The 21,914-nt window shown below is 36.7% G+C and overlaps 2 protein-coding genes across 6 annotated transcripts in view; one reads left to right on the top strand and one right to left on the bottom strand.

The window, feature by feature from the left end:
- Nucleotides 1-21,914, top strand: part of TMC5 (transmembrane channel like 5) — a 137,348-nt gene that overhangs the window by 29,572 nt on the left and 85,862 nt on the right. Inside the window, exon 2 of one of the 5 annotated variants that reach the window (XM_072598002.1) lies at nucleotides 16,865-16,996. The exons of the other annotated variants lie outside the window; for them this stretch is intronic. The gene's annotated coding sequence lies outside the window, so the exon portion shown is untranslated. The remainder of the gene's footprint in view (nucleotides 1-16,864; nucleotides 16,997-21,914) is intronic. 5 annotated transcript variants of the gene reach the window in all.
- LOC140532242 (uncharacterized) overlaps nucleotides 1-21,914 on the bottom strand; it is a 56,474-nt gene that overhangs the window by 29,699 nt on the left and 4,861 nt on the right. The gene's annotated exons all lie outside the window — the stretch shown is intronic.

Raw genomic sequence — 21,914 nt, 5'->3', positions numbered from 1 at the left:
CCACATAACTGCCCAATGAGCTTCCTAAGACACAGGCTCAGCTATGTCCCTCCCTATCTCAAAAAACTTTGGAGTCTCTCTAGTGCCTCTAAGATAAAATACAGACTTCTCAACCTGGAATTTAAGATCCTTCACTATCTAGATTCTACCTACCCCTCCAGGCTTTCTTTCATGTTGCTTATTTTCAAAGATTACATTTCAGTTAAACTAGACTATTAGCTGTACCCTAAACTTGATTCCTTCTACAGAAGGCATCTTTGATAATAAATTACATATTATTTGAACCCACTATTTATGTCTCTCCTTTGATTTTTTTGAGCTCCTGAAATTTTAATTCCCTGGAATTTATGATGTGTACCAGTGGACGTCCTTCCCCCTTGCCTTCTCTTCACTCCTTCCCCAGGACCCTTACAGATCTTAGACAACCATTTATTTATACCTGGGACAGCCTCTGGGAAGAAGGGAGAGAGATGCTTCTTCATTTGACAAGTTTACAAAGACCCCATGGGAGGAGCAGGGAGTGCGATATGGTTGTTTATACCACTATGTGTGGTATCCTCCAATCAGAATGTGAACTGCTTAAACTCAGGGATTATTTCATTTTTTTTTTTTAATATGTACCCTTCATGTGTTTAGAACATAGTAAGAACCTGATAAAATAGTTTTTCATTTATTCACTCATCCCTCTTCAATTTAGGGTTTCCTTGGCAAAGATACTGGAGTGGTTTGCTGTTTCCTTCTTCAGCTCATTTTACAGATGAGGAAACTGATCTTCCATCAACCACTTCTGGCACCTACGAACCTCAAAAAAGCAATAAAATAGAATCTAGTCCCTCCTAGAGTCAATACTGCTGCTTTGTCAGTCTTGTTTTCATTCTACTCACCCCTGTTATCTGCAAACAAATATTTGAATCTCTTATTTGCTAGTTAGTCCTTTAATTCCACCCCTCTCCTTTTTTATCCAGCAAGAAACAAATATTTGCAATTCTTCAAGGAATATTTAAGAGTGTCAGTAAGTAGTTTCAGAAGTAGTACATGCCAACTGGCTGTTTGAGAAACTGACCTGAGAGTTGTGAGTAAAGCATCCTGACAAGCATGAGTTTGAGATTATTGGGGGAGAGAGAATTAATTAGAGCTCACTCTAACTGGGGAAAGTATAAATAGTAAAGAAACTTTAGAATTGTGAAATTTGGGAATCTGCTTCCTTGAATAGGGGGAGGTACAGATGTTTTCACTGGGCTTGGGTTAATCATTTAGATTTTGATACTGCCCACCACACCCCCTTAACGCACTTGGACATTAATTGTTTACCAGCCCAGAGTGAATAATGCTAAAGGATTTTAAAATCAGATTTTGTCTAAAACAGTATATTTGAGCTCTTCTGGGGATATTGCTGAAGAATGTTCCATGCGAACAAAGGGAGGTGTGTGACCTGGGACACAACGTGATAAGAGTGAACAATTTTTATACACCTTCTGTGTATGTCTATAGACAGATGGACAGATGTAAATATAAATGTGTGTATATATGTATATGTACATATATATGCATTAAAAAGAGTATATTCCTCATTTTTCTTATTATAGTCTCTATATATCTTTTAAGCTCATTTTTAAATGTCTTAAAACCAGTGACTTTCATCTTCGTCTTTGATTTATAATATTTTGAGTGTAATATAATCAATATCTCATAACCATTGATTTTCTAGTTATTTTATAAGTCTGAGAGCTTTTCCTTTATAAATATAACTGCTAATTTATTTGGTGCACACGTATGACAACTATACAGTCTCATGTAGAATTCTTTTAAACTTAAGTGCTTTAAGATTCAAAATCAACTTTGTCAGATGTCATCAGTGAAGTGTCTGTCTTTCATGGCCTGATGAATTTTGGTTCAATCTTTCAATTTATTTATTTATAGTAGAGTATATTTTACTAATGCAGAAGCAAAATAAACAAAGCACAGGTTAGCTATGTGGCACAGTCAAAAAAGTGCTGGTTCTGAATTCAAATGTGACCTTAGACACTTACTAACTATGTGAGCAAGTCACTTAACCCTGTTTGCCTCAATTTCCTCATCTGTAAAATGAGCTAGAGAAGACAATGGCAAACCCTTCCAGTATTTTTGCCAAGATAACCCCAAATGGGGTCATAAAGAGTCAGATACTATTGCAACAGTCCAATAACAACAACATAGTGTTAGAAGTCCAGAACAACTGGGCTGCTCTAGGCAAAATCTGACATCTCAAGTGTCCTGGAGTCTTTACTATAGTGAAAATGATATATTTGCCATGTGAGCTTTAAAATTCCTAATCACCAGCACATTCTCATTCTTAGTAAAGTCTGGAATCTCAGCTTCCTATGACTAGTTTTTGGAACATGTTATTTCCCATCCAAATGTCTTTTTTTAGGCAAATGTTCTCCGTTGCACCACTTTTAAAACCTTATATAAAAGGGGGGAAACTTCCTGTTGAAAGCATATGCATTTATGATTTCACAGATATTATATTGTTTGCCTTCTCAGTGGCTGGGGAAAGAGGTGGGAGGGAGGTAAAAAATTTAGAAATCAAAATTTAAAAAGAAAAGAATTTTTAAATAAATGCTAAAATATTTTTATTAAAAGAAAGTATTTGCATTTGTAAGAAAATGTACTCCAAGTTCATAAGGAAAATGTTTTGTTGCTGTTTCTACTATGGCCTCTCATCTAATGCCATTGATTCTAATTAATTGTGTCTTCTGGATAACCAGCAAACGTTATGGGGAAAAGCAGAGAAATCATATGAGTTATTGTTATAGGCATCCCACTTGTGTGCAGCAACCAAGGAACATATTCTCTGGTCTGATACTTCAGCAAGCTGCTCACAAGTCTTGTCTCTGGCATCTTCTCTCCGAGGTCTTCCAAGTGATTTTCTGACATTTCCTAGTGTTGCCTCATATCCTAGGGAAGACTGAAAAAGCAACCACCCAACTCTTATTCTTTTAGTATATATTTATTTAAGATTTTCTGCATTAAAAATTAAATGTTAGTATGTTTGAGTCTATTTTTTTAATTCTTCCTACAACCCTTTTGTTTATTGAGTTCAACCCAATTATATTGAATGTTACAGTTCTGAATTTTGTCTTTTTAAAAATTTAAAAGTGCTTGATTTTTATTAAACTTTTAAAAATTATAACCTTGGTAGTTATCATATACAAGTAGGAAAGGTAAAGAAGATTGCATATTACACTGTAACTTGTCACATACAGGTTTTTGATAAATAAATTTAACATAATAGTGCCATTACTGGCCGTCTTGTCTGTGCTCCTTTCAGAAATTCCTTATGTATTTTTAAATTTTTATTGATTTTTTCTTACTTTTCTTCTTTTTTCCATCACTGCCACTTTCTCTGTAGTCTCTTTCATAGCATTCACATTTTCCCAAATAAATGTCCTCCCTCTTAACAGATTTACTCAAGCCAAAAAAAAAAAAAAGTGTTGTATTGGCATTGTCTGAAAATGTATCATTCTGTATCTATGTACCGCCCAGAAATGGGAAACATATTTCACCATTAGTCATCTAGAGGTGGGATTGGTCATTATATTGGTCAGAATTCTTAGGTTCCTAAAAGTTGTCTTTTACAGTGTTAGTCACTGTATAAATTGTTCTCTGGATTCTTCTTCATTCTGTATCAGTTCATACAAGGCTTCCCAGGTTTCTCTGAATCCATCCCTTTCATCATTTCTTACAGCACAATAATATTCCATCACATTAATGTACCATAATTCATTCAGCCATATCCTGATTGATGGGTTTTTTGTTTCCAGTTCTTTGCAACAACAAAAAGTGATGCTATGAATACTTTTGTATATATGAGTCCTTTCTTTCTGTCTTTGATCTCTTTGGAGTATATATGACAACCAGTCTATATTACTGGACCAAAATTAATTTTTGCTTTCCAAATTATTTTCCAAATTTCTGAACTGATTTTCAGAATGGTTGGAGCACTCTACAGTTCCACCAATAGTGAATGTATCAGTCTTTCTACAGACCTTCCAAGAATTGTCATTTTCCTTTGTCATCTTTACCCATCTGACAGATATGAGGTGTAGAACCTTAAATCTATTTCAATTTGAACTTCTCTTATAATTGAATTCTTCTTATTTTGAATGATTTGGAGCATTTTTTCCCATGTGCTGATGAATAGCTTACATTTTCTCTTTTGAGAATTCCCAGTTGGGATCTTTTGACCATTTGTGCATAGGTAAATATCTCAGATCTGATGAAGAAAGAGGGGAAGAACGTAAGGTCTGAGAATCTCATCCTAGGGAAGGAGGAGTGTGACATCCAAGGCTTTATAGGTGGACTTGTTCCAATCCAACAAAAGGAGATTTTCTTCACTCCAGCTCATGGTAATGGAATGCTGTAGTTTTGTTGAAGAGTAGGGAGGAAAGTGATAAACTCCAAGGCAATAGATTGGGAGCAGGTTAGAGGCAAGAAGAAGGGGAGAGCAAAATCCAAAAAAAATTACCAAGGCTCCTCAATAATGGTGTAGCCTATAGTTTTATTATCCCTTGGAATTGTTTACCTCCTGACCTTTTTGCTATAGACTTTTCTTGCATAAAATCCCTTCTGTAATAATTCAACAATTTAGCTAATAAAATATTATGAAAGGTCTCACATTTAATTAATTAGTTTATTCTGATTTAAGAGTATATATATGGTTCCGAATACTTAATACTATCAGCTTTCAAGGTTCCTGTTCCCTTTCACAGACTTTTGAAATTTTATTTCTTGTAAATTCTATAAAGAACTTGTGATCCTCACATATTCATTTCAAACCTTCAAAACAACATACTGTGATTTGTTGGAAACTTATTCTGGATTAGTGGCTCATTTTTTTTCTTTAATAAATTTTTAATCACCATAATCTCCCCCTCCCACAGAGTCATCCTATATAACAAAAAGTTTAATATAAATAATATAAATATAATATAATATAATATATTTATATACATATAAATATATATAATATAATATATTTTAATATATTTAATATAAAAAAAGAAAAAGAGGGAAATTGGCATAATTAATCAACACTCAGAAAAAGGTCTGAAAATAAGTTCAGTGAAAAGCATTTGTGGATCTTCTACCTCCACAAAGGGGTAGGGAAGAATGTCTTCTTATATTTCTTCTTTCAAATCATTCTTGTCTTTTAAAACATTCATTTTTTATATCTCTGTGTGTGTCTGATTCGTGCTTGTTTCCATTTGCATTGTCTTAGTCATTGTGTACATTGTATTCTTGGTTCTTCTTATTTCATTCTGCATCAGTTCATATAGTTCTCTCCATTCTTCTCTGTGTTTATCGCCTTTGTCATTTCTTACAGCACAGTAATACTGTGGTTCATTCATGCACCATAGTTTATTTGACCATTTCCCAAAAGATAGTGATGTATGTTTTTTTAATGTTATTCTTTATTTTTCTACTTCTTCAGTGGTTTCTAGTTTTCATTTTAAAAAAAATCTCATGTGAGTCTCATTCTACTTTCTTGTTACATGATATCTTTTTCCTTATGAAAGACTGAATAATTTATTTCTTTGTCACTGAGTTTTTAAAATTTAATCACAATATGCTTAAGAGAATTTAGTTTTAAATTGAAGTTGAACCTTTTATAACTTTGTAAAAAAATTTTTTTTAAACAAATTTCATTTATTCTTCAATGTCTTCAAGGAACTCCTCTTAACTCTAATGCCTTCCCACTTTTAATTATTTCCTTTTATTCTGTCTATAGCTTGCTTGTATCTATTTATTTGCTTGTTATCTCCTTCATTAGAATGTGAGCTCCTTGAGGGCAGGGACTGTCTTTTGCCTCTTTTTGTATCCCCATTGGTTAGCACATTCCCTGGCACATAGTAGGCACTTGATAAATGTTTACTGACTTTATTGACTATTCCAGTCTTCATCGGATCTAATATATAAAACCATGACTTTTAGCCACATTGTTTCCAGACCTCTTTCCTGCTGAGTTATTTGCTGGGCTTGTTTTCTTGTTTCCACTACTTTTTAAAAAATTATTTTGCTTTCTATTATGTTAATTCTGCTTTTAATTCTATTAATGGACATTTTTGTGATTTCTGTTGCATTGTTCAGAAATTTTTTAGTCATGTCTGACTGTTGATGTTTGAGATTTTCTTGGTAAAAATACTGGAGTATTTTCCTTCTTTAGCTCATTTTACAGTTGAAGAAACTGAGGCAAACAGGGTTAAGGGACTTACCCAGGGTCACAAGCTAGTAAATGCCTTAGGCCAGATTTGAACTCAGGAAGATGAGTCTTCCTGACTCCAGGGCCAGTGCTCTAGCCACTATGCCACCTAGCTGCCCTTATCATAGGGAGATTATTATAACCTCCATATTTATGATTTCTAATTTTTTTTCTTCTACTCATTTTTAGGCTTGTATTAAATGTTTAGCATTAAACATTAATACCAACAACTAAATATGCTTAGTAATTACTTTAATTTAGTATGATTAATGTCAACACTTAAAAAATCAATACTTTTTTAGTAACTCCCTCTAAATCATTACCAGGATTCTTTGTCCATTTATTTGCATTCTTTTTTCTTCTTCTATGGTCATGGGTATATACTGTATTCTTTTAGTTCTGCTTCTTTCACTTTATATTATAGGCTCTCTCTCTCTCTCTCTCTCTCTCTATATATATATATATGTATATATATATGTATATATACATACACACACATATAGGCTCTATAGATTTCTTTTTAAAAAATATGTCCATTTTAATTGTATTACAGATTACTATTACACTAATGTGTAATTAATGTGTAACCTATTTGGCCATTATTATTATCTTCTTTCTGTCTTTGTCTCTGTGTTTCTGTCTGTCTCTCTCACACACACATACACACATACACACACACACAAACACACACAAACCCACCTCAATGCTAAATGCTCATTCTGACCTTTGCCACCTTCAGTGCTATTTTTAGTATTTGATCATGCCATGTGTTTGCTGTATTTATTTTCCTTTATCTGTTCTTTCTTCCATCTTCAATTTGCACTTTTATTATTATCATCTAGTTGTAAAAATTGCATTTTTTTCTGTTCGTGTCCTTGGGATTTTATTCTTTAAAGATCAGCTCTTGATAAAGTTTTTCATACTATCTTTGTGGAGACAGTGGAGAGCTGAGAGCTAGACAATAAACAAAATAGAGAGATTCTGAACTGGTTGGACATCTGGGTTTACTGGTTATTAGTAGCTCAATGTCAGTGTGTCAGGAGGTATCCAAAGGAGTACTCCAAAGGGTCTATTCTTGACCCTGTGTTATTTAATATTTTTGTTAGTGGAAGGGTTTCATGGCCTGTGTCTGGCATTCCTGCTAACCAAGAAGACTGAAGGCAGCAAAGCTCTTGAGCTCTGGAATCCTGAACTGCAGCAAGCTAAAACTGCACTATGTCCCTCATTGAAATGAGGAGTCTCCAGGAATGAGGCACCATTATGTTGGGTTTTCTTTAATTAATTATTTTTAAGTTTTCAACATTCACTTCCATAAGATTTTGAGTCCTAAACTTTCTCTCCCTTCTCTCCCCTCCCCAAGACAGTGTGCAATCTGATATAGGAGGCATCATCATGTCACCTAGGAGGGGACAAGTGGCCAAAGTTGGAAAGAGGGCAGGTCTAGGCTTTTTTGCCAATCAGCAGTGGAATCCTCCCTGCATGAGACAGGAAGACTGAGTTGTAAAAAAAACTAAAAAACCATTTTTGTCATTGACTTGGATAAAGGCATCAAAGACATGTCCATTGAATTTGCAAATGACACAGAACTGAGTAAGATGAAATTCAATAGGGATACATTTTAAGTCTTACACTTGGCTACAAAAAGATTGATTTCTCCAGTACAAGTTGGGTGAGTAGTTTGTTTGATAAAGACTGCTAGCTGTAGTGGACTGAAAGCTCAATATTCGTCAGCAGTGCTGATAGGACGGTCACAAAAGCTAATATAATCTTGGGCTGTATTAAGACAGGAATAGCTTCCAGGAACAGAGAGGTGGCAATCCCACTGTACTCTGCCCTCATGAGATGTAATCTGACCTACAGAAAGACTGATAAACTGGAAAGTATACAGAAGAAAGCAAATTAGATTCAAAGTTTACATCATATGATGATTAATTGAAGGAAGTGGGAATGCTTAGTCTGGAAGAGAGGAGATTCCGGGAGCACTTGATCACCGTGTTCAAGCATTTGAAAGGTTGCTATATAGAAGGATGAGACATATTCTGTTTGGCTTCAGAGTGAAGAATCAGAAGCAGTGGATGGATGCTGCAAAGAGGTAAGTTGAGGTTTGATAGTAGGAAAAATTAGAGCTTTTCAAAGAGGACGCCACCGGTGGTAGGTTTCCCTACTTCGGAGACTTTCAAGTAGAAGGGGATGCCTTTCACATATGGATTGAATTTGATGGCTTGGGAACTCCCTTCCAATTGTCAAATGTTATTCTGTGAACTTTCCATGTTTTTTAAATTGTCTTCCCCTATAGAATTTTTAGACCACTGGATTCTCCCTTTTGATTCTTTGCCTGAATTCTTTGAAATCATTCTCTCAGAATTTGGGACCTATGTGAGGCTATGCCAGGTCTTCCTCTCCTTGTTTTTTGGGGGAGCATGATATGCCCTTCTTTGCTCCAGGCAAGCAGTATTACTGGTTTATTTCCTGAACATACCCTGAGTGGGCTTAGTATTAGAAACATATTTTGTCAATCAGGGAAAAAACAGAGGTTTGGTATTTTTAGTTTTATTTTGGGGGGCAGCATTTTGTGACAGAGAGGACAGTCTGGGAGGCAGGGGTAGCGGAGGTTGAATTAGGAGGCCACTGGATCAGGATCCTTTGGGAGTAACGGCTGGGCTGATGTGTACTTCTACGAACCTTGTTAATCCTGGGGATTGATGGCCCTAGTGGGGTCCCCAGGAACAAAGCTCAGGTTTCTCTAGGTAGGAGGAATTGCTTTTAATGATCAAAGGTATTACCTGAAGAAACAGGGTATTTCATTGAATGAAGAACTCTAGCGAGGGAAGAGATGCTTCATTTGGCCAGAGGTTAATAAGCCTCAATTTGCCAGGGGCTATCAAAGACCAACAAGGTCTCTAGGGTATTATATCCCTAATTGTTACTATTCTTTCAGTGGCAATGAACCTGTGGGGTTGTGGATGACCATTCTCCCACCCAACCACAGTCCTCTCCCAGCCTGATGCCTTACTTCTTTTTTTTAAAATTTTATTCAGTATTTTATTTTTCCTCAGTTACATGTAAAAATAATTTTTAACCAAATTCTCTCCCTTTCTTTCTCCCTTATTGAGAAAGCAAGCAATTAGATATAAGATATACATGTATAGTCATGCAAAATATCTTCATATTAGTCATATTGTGAAAGAAATATAGACCCCCCAAAAAAAACCCTCAAGAAAAGTAAAGAAACTAAAAAAACTGTATACATCAGTTCTCTCTCTGAGGATGGATATAATTTTTCATCATAAGTCCTTCAGAGTTGTCTTGAATCGTATTGCTGAGAATAGCTAACTCATTCACAGCTGATTATATTGTAATATTGTTGTTACTTCGTACTCAGTACATTTATTTCACTTTGCATCAACTCATGTAAGTCTCTCTATGTTTTTCTGAGAGTATACTGTTAATCATTTCTTATTGCAAAATAGTATTCCATCATAATCACACCATGGTTTGTTAGATGAAGGGTACAAGGTAAAGGAAAGGATTTGTTAGTTTACAACTAAAGAAATCTACAAATTTGATTCATAGGCTAAAGGACTAATAATATAAGTGACTGATAATGTAATTGAACAACAGCCCCTTAGGATAGTGTTTATAAACCATTAATTTTTCACTTAAAAGCATTAATTTAAGTCCATCTACTACCAGGTCTGTTTAACAAAATAAACATGCACATTAACTTCCCATATTAATGTGGAAACCATATTCATCTTGTGTGACCCTGAAGTCTGGGAGCTGAGCAAACTGTTCTTCTATTTATTCATACAGAGCACACCTATTTTGTTTAGTATGTGTTTTAACCACACCTATGCTAGTTTCTTCCTGTTCTGCATGATAGAAAATGTTTTCAGACTTAATAACCAGGGATGAAACGACAATACTTAAGTTAAACAGAAGATTCTAAAGTGGGGAATGATTGCATTATGACATTGCATCTAAATATCAACTTTATTTAGGCTTCAGAAATGCAAAGGCAGGCACTCTACCACACTCCCCATCAAAGTGTGAATCACACAAATCGGGCAAAGTATGAATATTCTCTAGGCAAAATGATCTGTATCATACTACCTGTCTCCTTGGGCCCCATTAGTAGACTAAATAAAACATCCCTTCATGTTAACATCAGGCCCAAACTGAGCTCTAAGTGGCTACTCTTCCACCAGTCACTATGTACCAAGTCACAATGGAACTTTGCCAAGTAACACTTAAAAACAAGCAGATACATGAATTTGTGACTTGCTATCAACAACTGTACATTATAATCTGCACACATCACTTTTGCTTCCTCAGTTTTGACTTGTGCCAAATTGATAGGTATTCTCTCAATTTTCAATTCTGTGCCACCAGAAAAAGTTGTTACAAATATTTTTGTATGTATAGGTCCTTTTCCTTTCTATTTTTTATCACCTTTAGGATACAGACCTAGTAATGGTATTGTTATGTCAAAAGGGATGTAGGATTTTATAGCCCTTTAGCCATAATTTCATATTGCTCTCCAGAATGGTTGGATCAGTCCGCAACTCCACCAACAATGCATTAGCGTTCCAATTTTCCCATATCTTTTCCAATGTTTATCATTTTCCTTTTTTCTCATATTAGCCAATCTTATATGAGGTTTTAGAGCTGCTTTATTTGCATTTCTCTAATCAATAGAGATTTAGAACATTTTTCATATGACTATAGATAGCTTTAATTTCATCTGAAAACTGCCTATTCATATCTTTTCACTATTTATCAGTTGGGGAATAACTTGTTTTCTTATAAATTTGACTCAGTTCTCTATATGTTTTAGAGAATGAGGTCTTTATCATAGATACCAGCTGTAAAAATTGTTTCCCAGCTTTCTGATTTCCTTCTGATCTTGGTTACATTGGCTTTGTGCAAAACCTTTTCAATTTAATGTAATCAAAATTACTCATTTTAGACTTCATAATGTTTTCAGTCTCTTTTTTGGTCATAAATTCTTCCCTTTTCCATAGATCTGACAGGTAAACTATTCCTTGCTTTCCTAATTTGTTTATGGTATCACCCTTTATGTCTAAATCATGCAACCATTGTGACCTTATCTTAGTATACAGTGTGAGATGTTGGTCTGTACCTAGTTTGTCATATTATTTTCTAGTTTTCCCAACAGTTTTTGTCAAATTGTAAGTTCTTATCCCAGAAATTGGAGTCCTTGGGTTTATTAAGCAGTAAATGACTAGTCATTGATTACTGTGTCTTGTGTACCTAACCTATTCCACTGATCTACCACTCTATTTCTTAACCATTACCAAATAATTTTGATGATTGCTGTTTTAAAGTACAATTTTACATCTGGTATGGCTAGACCACCTTCCCTTGAATTTCTTTTCATTAATTCCTTTGATATTCTTGACCTTTAGTTCTTCCACATGAATTTTGTTACTAGTTTTTTCTAGCTCTATAAAATAATTTTTGGTAGTTGGATTGACATGGCATTGAATAAGTAAAACTGTGCATACCCTTTGATCTAGCAATTCCATTAGTAGATCTGTATCCCAAAGAGATCATTTAAAAAAAAAAAAAAAGGAAAAGGACCCATGTGTACAAAAATATTTATAGCAGATCTTTTTGTAGTGGCCGAGAATTGGAAATTAAGGGGAAGCCTATCATTTGGGGAAAGACTGTGGTATATGAATATAATGAAATACTATTGTTCTATAAGAAATGATGAGCAGGCAGATTTCAGAAAAAGCTGGAAAGACTTACATGAACTGATGCTGAGTGAAGTGAGCAGGACCAGGAGAACATTGTACAAAATAATATCAACATTGTGATAATGACCAACTTTGATAGACTTAGCTCTTCTCAGCAATACAATGATCTAAGACAATTCCAAAAGACTTGTGACGAAAAAGGCTATCAACATCCAGAGAAAGAACTATGGAGTCTGAATACAAATCAAAGAATACTATTTTCTCTCTCTTTTTTATTCTTCCTCATGTTTTTCCCTTTTGTTCTGATTTTTCTTTCACAACATGACTAATGTGGAAATATGTCTAAGAAGATTGTACGTGTATAGCCTATATCAGATTGCTGTCTTGAGGAGCAGGGAAGGAAGAAGGAAGAAAAAAATTGATCAAAATCTTATAAAAGGTCACAATCTTAGAAAAGAATGCTGAAAACTATCTTTACATGTAATTGGAAAAAATAAAGTACTCTTAAATGGGAAAAAAAAGAAAATAAGCACTAAATGTATGGTTGAATTAATTCTCAACTCCACCAATGCATTGTCTCATCAGTTCACATAACACCATGTAAAAAATTAGTTAATTAATCAATTTTTAGTTTTCAACATTCATTTCCACAAGATTTTGAGTTTCAAATTTTCTCCCCATCTCTTCCCTCTCCACCCCAAGATGAAATGCATTCTGATTATCTCTTCCCCTAGTCTTCCCTCCCTTCCCTCACCCTTTTTTTTATCTCCTTCCCCCTTACTTTCTTGTAGGGCAAGATAGATTTCTATACCCCATTGCCTGTATATCTTATTTCCCAGTTGAATGTAAAAACAATTTTTAACATTTGTTTTTAAAACTTTGAGTTCCAAATTCTCTCTCCCTTCTTCCCTCCACACCCATCCCTCATTGAGAAGGCAAGGAATTCAACATAGGTTATACATGTGGAGCTATGCAAAACACTTCCATAATAGTCATGTTGTGAAAGACTAACTTTATTTCCTTCCCTCCTATCCTGTCCCCCACTTATTCTATTTTCTCCTTTTATCCTGTCCCTTTTGAAAAGTGTTCTCTTCTGACTACTTCCTTTCCCAATCTGCCCACCCTTCTATCATTCCCTCCATCTCCCTACTCTTACCCAGGGGAAGCTGGGTGGTTCAGTGGATAGAGCACCAGTGCAGGACTCAAATCTGAGTCCAAATCTCACCTCAGACACTTGACATTCACTAGTTGTGTGATCTTGGGCAAGTCACTTAACCTCAGTTGCCTTATCCTGGGTTATCTCCAGTCATCCTGATGAATAACTTGGTCACTGGATTCAGATGGCTCCGGAAGGCTGGTAACCTGCAGAGCCCTCCCTCACTCCAAACAAAGTCAAGTGCAAGTCATGTCATCATTTCTCTGATGGCATGGTCTTTGGCAACGAAGGACGAACACACACTCCTACCCTCTCCCCTGCTTATCTCCTTCCCCCTTACTTTCCTGGAGGGTAAGATACCCAATTGAATGTGTATGTTATTCACTCCCTAAGCCAAATACAATGAGAGTAAGGTTCACTCATTCCCTCTCACTTCCTCCCTCTTCCCCTCTATTGTGAAACCTTTTTCTTGCCTCTAAAAATGTGAGATAATTTACCCTATTCTATTTCTCCCTTTCTGCTTCTTCCAATTTGTTCCTCTTTCACCCCTTAATTTTAGTTTTGAGATATCATCCCTTCATATTCAACTCACCCTGTGCTATCTATCTATCTGTCTGTCTATCTATCTATCTCTCTATCTCTTTTAACTACCTTAATACCGAGAAAGGTCTCATGAGTTACAAATATGATCTTTCTATGGAGGAATGAAAATAGTTAAACTTTAATAAGTGCTTTTTGATTTCTTTTTTTAAAATTCATTTATTTAACTTTTAACATTCATTTTCACAAAATTTTGGGTTCCAAATTTTCTCCCCATTTGTCCCCTCCCCCCACACCAAAACACCAAGCATTCTGATTGCCCCTATCACCAATCTGCCCTCTCTTCTATCATCCCTCCCTTCCCTTGTCCTCATCTTCTCTTTTGTCCTGTAGGGCCAGATAACTTTCTGTACTCCATTACCTGTATTTCTTATTGCCTAGTAGCAAGAACAGTACTCGACAGTTGTTCCTAATACTTTGAGTTCCAACTTCTCTTCATCCCTCCCTCTCCACCCATTCCCTTTGGGAAGGCAATCAATTCAATATAGGTCATATCTGTGTAGTTTTGCAAATAACTTCCATAATAGTCATGTTGTGTAAGACTAACTATATTTCCCTCCATTCTATCCTGCCCCCCATTGCTTCTATTCTCTCTTTTGATCCTGTCCCTCCCCAAGAGTGTTGACTTCAAATTGCTGCCTCCTCCCATTGTCCTCCCTTCCATCATCCCCCCCACCCTGCTTATCCCCTTCTCCCCCACTTTTCTGCATTGTAAGATAGGTTTTCATACCAAAATGAGTGTTCATTTTATTCCTTCCTTTAGTGGAATGTGATGAGAGTAAACTTCATGTTTTTCTCTCACCTCCCCTCTTTTTCCCTCCACTAAAAAGTCTTTTGCCTGCCTCTTTTATGAGAGATAATTTGCCCCATTCCATTTCTCCCTTTCTCCTCCCAATATATTTCTCTCTCACTGCTTAATTTCATTTTTTTAAAGATATGATCCCATCCTATTCCATTCACTCTGTGCTCTCTGTCTCTGTGTGTGCACGCGCGCGCGTGTGTGTGTGTGTGTGTGTGTATAATCCCACCAACTACCCAGATACTGAAAAAAGTTTTGAAGAGTTACAAATATTGTCTTTCCATGTAGTAATGTAAATAGTTCAACTTTAATAAGTCCCTTATGATTTTTCTTTGCTGTTTACCTTTTCATACTTCTCTTGATTCTTGTGTTTGAAAGTCAAATTTTCTTTTCAGCTCTGGTCTTTTCAACAAGAATGTTTAAAAGTCCTCTATTTCATTAAAAAGCCATTTTTTCCCCTGAAGTATTATACTCAGTTTTGCTAGGTAGGTGATTCTTGGTTTTAGTCCTAGTTCCTTTGACTTCTGGAATATCATATTCCATGCCCTTCGATCCCTTAATGTAGAAGCTGCTAGATCTTGTGTTATCCTGATTGCGTTTCCACAATACTTGAATTGTTTCTTTCTAGCTGCTTGCAATATTTTCTCCTTGACTTGGGAACTCTGGAATTTGGCCACAATGTTCCTAGGAGTTTCTCCTTTTGGATCTCTTTCAGGAGGTGATTGGTGGATTCTTTCAATATTTATTTTGCCCCCTGGTTCTAGAATGTCAGGGCAGTTTTCCTTGATGATTTCATGAAAGATGATGTCTAGGCTCTTTTTTTGATCAAGGCTTTCAGGTAGTCCCATAATTTTTAAATTGTCTCTCCTGACCTATTTTCCAGGTCAGTTGTTTTTCCAATGAGATATTTCACATTATCTTCCATTTTTTCATTCTTTTGGTTTTGTTTTGTGATGTCTTGGTTTCTCATATAGTCATTAGCCTCCATCTGTTCCATTCTAATTTTTAAAGAACTATTTTCTTCAGTGAGCTTTTGAGCCTCCTTTTCCATTTGGCTAATTCTGCTTTTGAAAGCATTCCTCTCCTCATTGGCTTTTTGAACCTCTTTTGCCAATTGAGTTAGCCTATTTTTCAAGGTGTTATTTTCTTCAGCATTTTTTTGGGTCTCCTTTAGCAAGGTGTTGACCCACTTTTCATGCTTTTCTTGCATTTCTCTCATTTCTCTTCCCAGTTTTTCCTCCACCTCTCTTACTTGATTTTCAAAATCCTTTTTGAGCTCTTCCATGGCCTGAGACCATTGAATATTTATTTTAGATGTTTGGGATATAGAAGCCTTGACATTTATGTCTTTCCCTGATGGTAAGCATTGTTCTTCCTCATCAGAAAGGGTGAGAGAAGATATCTGTTCACCAAGAAAGTAACCTTCTATAGTCTTATTTTTTTCCCTTTTTTGTGCGTTTTCCCAACCAGTTACTTGACTTTTGGTTCCTTTGTCAGGAGTAGGGTATACTCTGGGAATGTGTAAGATCTCAGTTCCTCCAAGGTGGCACAATCAAGTGTGTACACTAGTCTTTGGTGCCTGTGTGTTGAGGGTTCTGAGGACCCGCTGCTGCAACTGGAGATTCCGTCCCTGAGGTGTCCTCCTCCCAGAGTCATGCTGCACCAGGCAGCCAAGGCTCGGCTTGGATCCGCTCCACATCTGGTGCAACCAACCTTTCCCATGGGCCTTTCAGGTCACCCTGGGCTGGAAATCTCCTCCACTCTGTTGTTCTCATCTTCTGCTGCTCCAAAATTTGTTTAGAGTCCCTCTCTACAGATGTTTTATGGGCTGTGTGGGGGCAGCCTCTGTATGTGTGTCTTTCTACTCTGCCATCTTGGCTCTGCCCCCCCTCTAGAGTCATTTTTTACAGGTATTAGGAGGGTTTTGAGGGAGAGCTCAAACAAGTCCCTGCTTTTACTCTTCCATCTTGTCCCCCCACCCAGTTCATGTAAGTCATTCCAGGTTTTTCTGAAATATGCCTACTCATCATTCTTAAAACATAATAGTATCCCATTATATTCATATACCATAACTTGTTCAGCCATTCCCCAACTGATGGGCATCCTCTCAATTTCCAATTTTTGGCCACCACAAAAAGAGTTGCTATAAATATTTTTCTACATGTGGGTCCTTTTCACCATTTTTATGATTTTTTTGGGATATAGACCTAGTATTGGTATTGCTGGATCAAAGGATATGCACAGTTGGCATTATTTAAAGGAGGGACTTAAGGGAGTACCCAAGCATGTCGTTGCCTTTTCTTGATATTTCCCCCCTCCTTAATTCCTTTTCCTCTGCTCCCAAGATCTACTTTGCCTCTACCTCCACTGGAATTTGGGGAAGAGAAAGTAGGAAGAGGAGGTGAAGGAGGAGAGGATTTCCCATGTCTGGTGGAAAGACTTCTGACTGCTTAGAGGAGAAAGCTGAAGTGAAAAAGGTACCTATTCCTGAGGAAAAGTGACCACCTGACTGACCCTATTGAACACTCTGTTTAGTGCCTTCCTTATTATATTCCTTTTCCCTGTAGTTCCCTTTGTGTTGAAGCTCTACCTGATCAATTCTTATCTTTCTTTTAAGGCTCAACTCAAATGCCAGCTTTTCAAAATGAACCCCTTCCTAATCTCCTGAAGAAAAAAGAGTAGTGGTGGTAGTAGTAGTGGTGGTGGTGGTGGAAGTAGTAGTAGTAGAGCACAATGTACTATTAATTAATGTCCACAAAGAACTTTACATGTATGTATTTCTTTTGTAGGCTTCCTGAGCACAGGGACCATTTTATCTTTGAATTGGCCAGTTTCTTGAACAATCCCTAGTAGTAAATGCTTGATGAGAGTTTATTGATTGATTTATTCATCCTCCTATGTCTGATAATGTATACAGATAAAGAAGCTGAGGAGCATGTGAAATGACTTGCCCAGGCTCACACAGCAGTTCTGCTACTTTCCCTACTATACTGTGATTTCTCCATTCTCTTAGCATTCGTGGTGTTTTCTACCAGTAATCTTTGTGCTACAGGTTTCTCACTTCTTCTCACTTCTCTGACTCATTGCACTCATCTGGATAAAACTTGGGAACTTCAAAACTTGGCATTCTTCCCCCCTCCCCCAATTTTAAAAAACATTGTTATTTGAAGTTTTCAGTTCCGCATTCTATCCCTTCCCCCTCCTCTGATATGGTAAGCAATCAGATATAGGTTATACATATGGAATTATGTAAGACATTTCCATATTAGTCATTTTGTACAAGAAAACTAAAGGAAAAGAAAAAAAATGAAAAATATTGTGCTTTGGTCTGTATTCAATCAATATCAGTTCTTTCTCTAGAGGAGGTTTGTATGCTTCCTCATTAGTCCTTTGGAATTGTCTTGCATCACCATATTGCTGAAAATAGCTAAGTCATTCCCCGTTCTTCATCAAACAAAACTGCTGTTATTGTGTTCATCGTTCTCCTGGTTATGTTCCCTTTACTATGCATCAAGAACCTGGCATTCTCAAGGGTATGGATGTACCTTTACAAGTATTCAGATTCACAAGGCTTCAAAACTTAGAATGATTTTATTTACACAATAAAGAACATGGACAGGATACGTGTCCAAGTCCATAGAGTCAAAGGATATTCATCCATCCATTTGAGCTCCCCCACCTATGTATTTAGTCACCATAACACTTAGTACTCCTTTGGGTGGGTCCCCAGCAAAGGAGAGAGCCAAGATTTACTCTTCCAGGTCAATCTCTCTCTGATTGATGTTCTTCCATGATTCTTTACCCTCTGCTATCACTAGCTACTCCATTTGAGAGAGCCTTTTTGAGTCCTTCTCACTGTCTCACTAATTGCCATTCATATACTGGACTTTTTTTGTTTCTTTACAAACGTCACACCATTTATTTACATGGGATTGGGGGAATGGGGTAGGGATGAGGCACCTGTTCTCTCCTATCTTGGTCTGCAACCCCAGCTCCAAAAAATGACTTTGTCACCACTTCCTCCTTCAAATAGGGTTTTCTAGCATAGAGGACAAAAAAAAGAACCTGGAGGGAGGAATGATCACAGAGGTAAGAAAGGCATAGGGTCAGGATGCAGAGGCTGAGGCACTGCATCCCTCTTCTATCCTATGATCTTAGAGCATTTACTAGTATTCAGAGGTAGGGGTGATTATGTACATGTGTGTGGATATGCATGTTTGTGTGTGTGTGTGTGTGTGTGTGTGTGGGTGGGTGCGTGGAGGGGGAGGGTATGGTTGGATGATATCCCTGCCCCTTTTCAAAGGGACATGCTCATCCTTATTAGGCATCAAGACTTCTGCATACTAGCTGCTCCCATCCCACTTACAGACTGGCAAACTCTCATTTCTCTTGGGGGGAGATATGCTGGATTCTTAAATCTACTTTTCCTTCCTCAATCTCTCTGCTGACCTCCATTTTTGAATCTCCTTCTATCTTTCAGACATCTCAAACTAGATGTCCAGTAGACATCTTAAAATGAACATATATTAACAAAACTTATTATCTTTCCCCCTAAACCCTCCCTCCCTCCTGCCTTCTCCATAATTGTAGAGGTCAAATATTTTCCCAGGCCTTCAGGTCCACAACCTAGGAGTCATTCTGGACTCTTCACTATCTTTCACCCCATCCTGTCCATATCCAACTATTGCCAAGACCTATTGATTTCACCTGTGCAACATCTCTAGAAAATACCCCCTTCTCTCTGATATGGCCACTATTCTGGTATAGGCCCTCATCACTTTGATTATTGCAAAAACTTTTTTGTGGGTCTGCCCACCTCAAATCTCTCCCCACTCCAATCTGTTCCTTTTTATATATAAATTATTCATTTTTAGTTTTCAACATTCATTTCCATAAGCTTTTGAGTTTTCAGTTTTCTCCCCTTCTCTCCCCTCCCCCCTCTGCAAGACACCATACAATCTGATATAGGCTCTTGTGACAACAATCAAATTAGGATCTTTTGCTGTTTTGGTTTTACTAAAAGTGCCTCTGATTGAATAATGTGATTAAAGAAGATTTTTCTCACCCATTGATGGGCCTGCCCATTGTAAGAAGCTTGATTAGGGGAGTTGTTTTGTAGGAGGGTCTCTAGTACCTTTTGTTTTTTCTATTGAGGCACTGTGTCAGAGGGTTATGCCCTCTTGCTCTAAAAAGTGTATAAATACTCTGAGGGTGAGGTTTTACTTTGGGGCTTAGTTTTTGTAAGAAATTTTGAGTGCTAGAGGAGAACTCTTAGAAGTCGCTTTAAGAAATTTCCCCAGCTTTGAAAACCTAGATGTCAGTGCTTCCCTCTCTGGTAACTATGGTCAGACAATCATACCTGTCTGTTGAATTGTGGTCAGGCAGAAGAAGCCATGTCTGTTGAATACTTTGGGGCTTACTGACCGGAAGTATTTATTTGGCTCAATGAAAACTCTGGAAAGCTGCTGAAGGAGCCCCCTGGCTTTGAAAACCCAGGTGTCAGTGCTTCCCTCTTTGATAACTATGATCAGACAGTTAGGGTCTAACTGTCTATTGAATTTAGGCAGAGGAAGTCATGTCTGTTGATCTTTTGATTTCTCTATATTTTCTTTGAAGTTCAGGGTGCTGACTCCCCTGAATTAGGTGAATGATACATATGCTTGATTAAAGTGATTAACTCCTCCAAAATTGCCTTTCTGCTTATGAATGCAGATCTAAGAACCTGTGATATTAATCCCCACTGTGTATGTTGGGGTGCTTACTGATACAGCTCTACATATATTCATATTAAACATATTTTCATACTAGTCATGTTGCAAAGAAGTATTAGAACCAATGGGAGGAACCACCAGAAAGAAAAAACAAAAAAAAGAAAAAGAAAAAAGAGAGCAAATAATCTGCTTCACTCTGCATTCAGACTCCATAGTTCTTTTTCTGGATATGGACAGCATTTTCTGTCATGAGTCTTTCAGAGTTGCCTTAGATCTTTGCATTAGTGAAAAGAGTCAAGTCTATGAAAGTTAGTCATCACACACAGTGGATGTTACTGTGTACAGTGTTCTCCTGGTTCTGCTCATTTCACTCAGTTCATGTATCTTTCCAGGTTTTTCTGAAGTTTGCTTACTTATCGTTCTTTTTTTCTAGTTTTTTTTAGGTTAATTTTTTAAGCTAATTCATTTATTTTCAGTTTTCAACATTTACTTCCAAAAGTTTAAATTTTTTCCCCCTGCTTCTCCTCTCCCTCCCCAAGACAGCCTGCAATCTGAAATACACTTTATATAACCATTCCTTTTAAATTTATTTTTCACATTAGTCATGTTGTATAGAAGAATTATAAGATTCAGACTCCATAGTTCTTTCTCTGGATGCGGATGGCATTTTACATCATGAGTCTTTTGGAATTGTTTTAGGTCCTTGCAATGCTGAGCAGGGCTAAGTCTATCAAACATTTCACGAGGACTGTGGCTGTTATTGTGTACAACATTCTCCTGGCTCTGCTCATTTCACTCAACGTAGTTCACATAAATCTTTCCAGGTTTTTCTGAAGTCTGCTGGCTCATCATTCTTATAGCACAATAGTATTCCATTACATTCATATATCACAACTTGTTCAGCCATTCCCCAATTGATGGTCATCCCCTCAATTTCTAGTCCTTGGCCATCACAAAAAGAGTTGCTATAAATATTTTTGTACATGTGGGGCCTTTTCTCATTTTTATGTTCTCTTTAGGATACAGTCCTAGAAGTGATATTGCTGGGTCAAAAGGTATGCACATTTTTGTAGCCCTTTAGGTAGGCATAGTTCCAAATTATTCTCCAGAATGGTTGGATTGGCTCACAGTTCTACCAGAATTAAATTAATGTTCCAACTTTCCCACATCTTCTTATCATTTTCCTGTTTTGTCATGTTAGTCAATCTGATAGGTCTGAGGTGATACCCCAGAGTTGTTTTGATTTTCATCTCTCTAATGAATAGTGATTTAGAGCATTTTTTCATGTGCCTATAGATGGTTTTCATTTCTGCATCTGAAAACTGCCTGTTCATATCCTTTGACCATTTATCAACTGGGGAATGACTTGTTTTCGTATAAATTTGACTCAGTTCTCTATATATTTTAGAAATGAGATCTTTATCAGAGTCACTGATTGTAAAAATTGTTTTCAAACTTTCTGGTTCTTTCTAATCTTGCTTGCATTGGCTTTGTTTGTGAAATAACCTTTCAATTAATGTAATCAAAATAATGCATTTTGTATTTCATAATGTTTTCTATCTCTTCTTTGGTCATAAATTCTTCCTTTTTCTATAGGTTTGCCAGGTAAACCATTCCTTGCTCTCCTAGTTTGCTTATAATATCAACCTTTATATCTAAATCATGTAACCATTTTGACTTTATC

Source organism: Notamacropus eugenii, chromosome 3 (genome assembly GCF_028372415.1).
Source record: "Notamacropus eugenii isolate mMacEug1 chromosome 3, mMacEug1.pri_v2, whole genome shotgun sequence".
Taxonomy (NCBI): Eukaryota; Metazoa; Chordata; class Mammalia; order Diprotodontia; family Macropodidae; genus Notamacropus; species Notamacropus eugenii.
Note: the sequence above shows the minus strand (reverse complement) of the source record. Positions and strands in the feature narration are given on the sequence as shown.